General features: G+C 38.8%; 1 pseudogene; it reads left to right on the top strand.

Moving 5' to 3' along the window:
• The first annotated feature begins 271 nt into the window (after positions 1 to 271).
• Positions 272 to 6936, top strand: part of LOC122224273 — an 80196-nt pseudogene continuing 73531 nt past the window's right edge.

The raw sequence follows: 6936 nt of genomic DNA, 5'->3' as shown, positions 1-6936 counted from the left end.
CTCTCAAAAATAAATAAAACCTTTTTTTAAAGAGAAAGTTGGACCTTATAAAAAGCAGAAATTGGTAGTCAGTGGTGTTATCATTAATACTTGTCTATTTTGATCAATAACAAGAATATGCACAGTGTTTAGGGGCAGCCATTGTTCAGTAGGTTGCTCTGGCTTTTCCAGAGCTGGGTTGGTCCTCCCCCAACTCCACAAGTCCTTCAAGCCTGGTGGAGGGGACCAGTCGCTGGCTCTGAGCACTCAGTGGTCCTTGGGGCAAGCCACCATGAGCAAATGAAAGGCACCACAGGAGATGCTTAGTGGGGGAGTCACCAACATGCTCACAGAACTTGCAGACTTTGAGAAGAAGGTGAACCAGGCCATCCATAAGTACAATGCTTACCGAAAAGTAGCATCTGTGATAGCAAATACCGTACAAAGTAAAGAGTGAAGCAGAAGCTAAGAAATTGCCTGAAGTAGTAACAAAAATTGCTGACAAGATTGATAACGTTTTAGTGACTGAAAAATTGTAAAAGCTGGAGAAGATTCAGTAGGATGATACGAGTTCATCTATCAACTTACTGACTCGGGTTGGTGGCGTTGGTCCATCTGCTGCAAGGAAGTTTACAGATGAAAGAATTTAAACATTAGAAGGTCTCGGAAAAAAAATGAAAATTAGTTGAACCTTGATCAGTGAATTGGCCTGAAATATTTTGAGGAGTTTGAGAAAAGAATTTATCCTGAAGAGATGTTACAAAAGCAAGACATTGTACTATTTGAAGTTTAAGAAGTGGATTCTGAGGGGCGCCTGGGTGGCTCAGTCGGTTAAGCATCTGACTCTTGATTTTGGCTCAGGTCATGATCTCATGGCTTGTGAGTGCGCTGACAGTGCAGAACCTGCTTGGGATATTCTCTCTCTCTCTCTCTCTCTCTCTCTCTCTCTCTCTCTGTGTGTGTGTGTGTGTGTGTGTGTGCGTGTGTGTGTCTATCCTTTGCCGGCTTGCACTCTCAAGAAAAAAAAAGTGGATCCTGAATACGTTATAACAGTCTGTGGCAGTTTCACAAGAGGTGAAGCGTTCATTGATGATATGGATGTCCTTCTGACCCATCCGAGCTTTACCTCTGAATCAACCAAACAGCCAAAGCTGTTACATTGTGTTATGGAGCAGTTATAGAAGGTCCGTTTTATTACAAGTACTCTGTCAAAAGGTAAAACAAAGTTCATGAGTGTTTTCTAGCTTCCCAGTAAAAATGATGAAAAGGAGTATGGATACAGGAGAATTGATACAAGGTTGATACCCAAGGATCAATATTACTGTGATGTTCTCTGTTTCACTGGGAGTAATATTTTCAATAAGAATAGGAGAGCTCATGCCCTAGAAAGGGCTCTTCAATCAGTGAATACACAGTCTATCCCTGGGGAGTCACTGGAGCTGCTGGAGAGCCTCTATCAGTAGATAGTGAGGCATCTTTGACTACATCCAGTGGAAATACCAAGCACCCAAGGATCGAAGTGAATGGTCCTATTCTTCATCCCAGGCACAGCTCAGCTCAACAGGAATCTTGATTTCTTTCTTAACCTTTGGTATGTAAGGGTCTCTGGTGTTTTTAAATGATTGTTTCTTCTTCATGCTATAGCTTGCACTGTACTCAATAAAGCCTCTTGTACTATTAAAAAAAAAAAAAAAAAAAGACTACGGTGTTTCATCCGCCATCATGCAGGTGCCAGTTAGTAACCACCATTTCCCTTCATAGGTCAGGTTTCCCATGAAACAGACTCTGAGTTGAAGTACACGTGGCTTGTTGGAGAATGAAGAAATTAGGCAGACAGAGAGGTAGAACTATCATGGAGTCACCACCGTGCTCTCAGACAATCCCACCATTGACCCTTGAGCTAAGGTATGCCTTTCGAGATGCCTTCTCAATGGAGTTGAGTGGACACAGACTGTGGACCTCCATATGTAGCAGCCATCCCTTGCATGTGGGTTGCTTTCAGAGAAGGAGCAGGGCCTGGGTGAGGCAGCTTCCTTCAGTTGAAGAAAATTTTTAGCTAGGAACCAGACTGAGGGAGGTCAGCAGTCATTGGTCTCCGTAGCTGGTGAAAGGAGTTTCTCAGTCCCAAAGATGAGTGGTCTCTTGGAGGCTCATCCCAGCATCTGATACTATTTACCTCTTGTACCAGTTGACTCTACTTGCTTTGTATATTGGCTCAGTCTGAGAACAGCTGCCCCAGGACTGTGGTGGTTCTGCCCTCCTAGGCTGTATAAAGAAGTAGAAGATGAGTTGGATGAACTATACCCCTCACCTCTTGGAGCTTACACCCTGATATTTGTGATCTCTTCCCTCTTATCATCCAAAATTTCTTCACCTGTTGTTCCTGCCTCTGCTGGGCTTTGTGAATTGCCTGGGGACATAAGCTCTGACCACCCAGGCATTTTCAGGCCATGGCCACTGCACTGCTCCCTTTACCATCATCATTGGACAAAGAAATGCCAAGAACTGTCCTCTGGGAATCACCTGGAATCCTGAGTGATACACCACAGTACTTGCTACCCATTGTCTTAAGATTGTTTTACTTTTATTTTTTCCTAACATTGGTATGCATATGTAGGATATTTATACTCCCTGCTCTTTACATAATGAAGGTGGGGAAAAGACCATAGTTACTATATGTGGAACTTTCACGGGAGAAACATTTGAGGATTCCTCCCATGATATGTTTCTCTTATGTGAATGTGAAGATTGTTGTTGTAAATAGCTAGGTTCTCAATTTCTTGGAAGCAACTGTGATGGCAGACAGCAAAAACTGGGGCACTGTCACCTGTCACATGAGAGAAGTGGTTTTTTTCTCATTTTTATATCATCTTTATCCAGAATTAATGTTGGAACTAGCTGGGAAAGATTCAAGTACTGTCTCACATTGTGAGATACGTAATATTAATTTTTTAAAATCCCCTGTTTTACATGCTAAATTATCTATCTTAAGCTATCCTAGGACTCCAAAGCGACATAGCTACTCAGGCTCAGATACTGGTAATAAACATGAACATTAATTCCATATTATATATTATATTTAATTCCATATTATATATATTTTAAAGAGAACTATCTATCAAGGCCCCAATATCACTAGCATGAAGGGAAAGGAAATGTGATCCAAACAACTCAAATATTTTGTTCTTTATGTTTTTACCTTCTCTGGATTTGAGAAGTATATTCTACCTTGTAAACCCACAAAGCCTTAGAGGATAACTCTAAGTGATTGGTTTATCACTCTGTCATGTTGGCAAAGTTTATTTCCAAACGTTAACAAGAAAGCACATGATTACATGTTGCAATAAATAGGAAATATGTTCCCTAGTGAAAATGAAACATCTTTGTATATACTACCCTAATCATTTCTCTCAAGGTTCCTTACAGCATTTTATCAATCTTAAGTTTAAAACCAGTGATGAATCTCAGTCCTGTTCCTCACATGTAGTTGAATAGTTTCTCTCTTTTTAATATTTATTTTTGACAGAGAGATAGAGCAAATGAGGGGCAGAGAGAGGGAGAGGGAGGGAGACAGAGGATCCAAAGTGGGCTCTGTGCTGACAGTAGAGAGCCTAGTGTGGGACTTGTACTCACGAACCGTGAGATCATGATCTGAGCCGAAGTCGGATGCCTAATCCGACTGAGCCACCCAAGTGCCCCAAATAGCTTCTTTTTTCTATGAGGAGCCACTTTTATGTTTACCTTACTGAATGCAAATTATAAACAAAGTGCATTCCAAAATATCCTTCTGTTAATCAGACATTTCATGCTCAGAACATATTTGCCTAAGGGTCAAAGTTGTATTTAATGCTTTTATAAATCAATTTTTCAAGACCTATTTTCTCACATGGCTAATGATGTAAACATAACCGCAACATCATATATAAATAATACTATTAAAAAACATTTTGTGAACCAAGTTTTAAATTATGTGAACAAATTTTGTGGTCTAATTCCAGTGCTGAGCTATTATAATACTGTGTTTCTTAGGAAAAATGCATTTTGAATTTCAAACAAACCTTGTCACAAAAAACAAACAAGTAATACCCATCCTTTTTTCATGCCTTCCTTCCCTCACTTCTTTCATTTTCCCACTCTCTTCCTTGAAATCCTTCTCTTTCTTCCTTCTTTAAATAATTATTGAGATTGAATTATGTGTTTGGTCCTGTGCCAGGCTCTGGAGGTACACAAATGAGAGGAGCTACCCTTCCCTTAAAGAGCTTGCAGTGGTAAGCTAGGCAAAAACATATGTAAGTAGCAAGTGTGTGATTGAACCCCTGCAATACAGTGTGCTAAGCATAATGGCAAGAAGATGCATTTATATATTTTTTTTCTTTTTGTTAAATATGACTAATAGAACATTTAAAATTACATATGTAGTCCACATTTTGTTTCTACCGAACAGAACTGAATTAGAATATGGACTTTTTAAAAATGTTTATGTATCTATTGCTCTTAAAAAAATAAATCCAAGTTAGTTAACATATAGTGTAATAATAATTTCAGGAATAGAATTTAGTGATTCATCACTTACATATAACACCCACTGCTCATCCCAATAAGTACCCTCCTTATTGCCCATCCCCCATTTAGCCCATCCCCCCACACAACAGCCCTCCAGCAACCTTCTGTATTAAGTTAGTTCTCTGTATTTAAGAGACTGTTATGTTTGTTTCCCTCTCTGTTTTTATATTATTTTTGCTTCACTTCCCTTATGTTCATCTGTTTTGTATCTTAAATTCTACGTGAGAGAAATCATATATTTGTCTTTACCTGACTGACGTATTTCAGTTAGCATAATACACTCTAGTCCCATCCATTGTTGTTGCAAATGGAAAGATCTCATTCTTTTTGATTGCTGAGTAATATTCCATGGTATATATACACTACATCTTTTTTATCCATTCATCAGTCAATGGACATTTGAGGTATATCCATACTTTGTCTCTTGTCAATGGACATTGTAAACATTGGGGTGCATATGCCCCTTCAAATCAGCACTCCTATATCCTTTGGATAGATATCTATTAGTGCAATTGCTGGGTCATACTGCAGTTCTATACTTAATTTTTTGAAGAACGTCCATATTTTTTCCAGAGTGGCTGCACCAGTTTGCATTCCCACCAGCAGTGCAAAAGGGCTCCTCTTTCTCCACATCCTCACCAACATCTGTTGTTGCCTGGCTTGTTAATGTGAGCCATTCTGACAGGTGTGAGGTGGTATCTCATTGTGGTTTTGATTTGGATTTCCCTGATGGTGAGTGATGCTGAGCATTTTTTCATGTGTCGGTTGGCCATCTAGATGTCTTTGAAGAAGTGTCTATTCATGTCTTTTTCCCATTTCTTCACTGGATTATTTGTTTTTTGGGTGTTGAGTTTGAGAAGTTCTGTATAGATTTTGGATACTAACCCTTTATCTGATATGTCATTTGCAAATTTTTTTTCCCATTCCACCAGTTGCCTTTTAGTTTTGCTAATTGTTTCCTTCACTGTGCAGAAGCTTTTAATCTTGATGAGGTCCTAATAGTTAAATTTTGCTTTTGTTTACCTTGCCTCCAGAAACATGTCAAGAAAGAAGTTGCTGTGGCTGAGGTCGGAGAGGTTGTTGCCTGTTTTATCCTCTAGGATTTTGATGGCTTTCTGCCTTACATTTAGGTCTTTCATCCATTTTGAGTTTATTTTGTGTATGATGTAAGAAGGTGGTCCCCATTCATTTTTCTGCATGTTGTCCAGTTTTCCTACCACCATTTGCTGAAGAGATGGTGTTTTTTCCATTGGATATCCTTTACTGCATTGTCAAAGATTAGTTGGCCATACATTTTTGTGGGTCCATCTCTGGGTTGTCTGTTGTGTTCCATTGATCGATGTGTCTGTTCTTGTGCTACTATCATACTGTCTTGATGATTACAGATTCGTAATACAGCTTGAATGTCCAGAATTATAATGCTTACAGCTTTGGTTTTCTTTTTCAGAATTGCTTTGGCTATCCAGGGTCTTTTCTGGTTCCATACAAATGTTAGGATTGTTTGTTCTGACTTTGAGAAGAATGCTGGTGCAGTTTTGATTGGGGATGCATTGAATATGTAGATTGCTTTGGGTAGTATCAACATTTTAACAACATTTGTTCTTCCAATCCATGAACATGGAATGTGTTTCCATTTGTATGTGTGTGTGCTGTCTTCAATTACTTTCATAAACTTTGTATAGTTTTCAGTGTATAGATTTTTTACCTCTTCGTTAGGTTTATTCCAGGTATTTTATGTTTTTCGGTGCAGTTATAAATGGGATCAATTCCTTGATTTCTCTTTCTGCTGCTTCATTATTGTTGTATAGAAATGCAACTGATTTCTGTATATTGATTTTATATTCTGCAACTTTCCTGAATTCACAGATCAGTTGCAGCAGCTTTTTGGTGGAGTCTTTTGGGTTTTCCACATCATGTCATCTGTGAAGAGTGTACGTTTGACGTCCTCCTTGCCACTTTGCATGCCTTTTGTTTCTTTGTGTTGTCTTATTTCTGAGGCTAGGACTTCCAACACTATGTTGAATAACAGTGGTGAGAGTGGACATCCTTGTCATGTTCCTGACCTTAGGGGGAAAACTCTGTTTTTCCCCATTGAGAATGCTATTAGCAGTGGCCTTTCATATATGGCCTTTATGATCTTGAGGTATGATCTTTTTATCCCAACTTTCTTTAGTTTTTTATAAAGAAAGGATGCTGTATTTTGCCAAATGCTTTTTCAGCACCTATTGAGAGGGTCATGTGGCTCTTATCCTTTCTTTCATTATGTGATGTATCACATTCATTGATTTGTGGATTTTGAACCAGCCCTATATCCCAGGAATAAGTCCCACTTGATTGTGGTGAATAATTATTTAAATGTTGTATTTGGTTTGTTAGTATCTTGTTGACAATTTT

The sequence above is a fragment of the Panthera leo genome, chromosome B4 (assembly GCF_018350215.1).
Source record: "Panthera leo isolate Ple1 chromosome B4, P.leo_Ple1_pat1.1, whole genome shotgun sequence".
NCBI lineage: Eukaryota > Metazoa > Chordata > Mammalia > Carnivora > Felidae > Panthera > Panthera leo.
The sequence above is the reverse complement of the archived record's forward strand: the minus strand, read 5'-3'. Positions and strand labels throughout refer to the sequence as shown.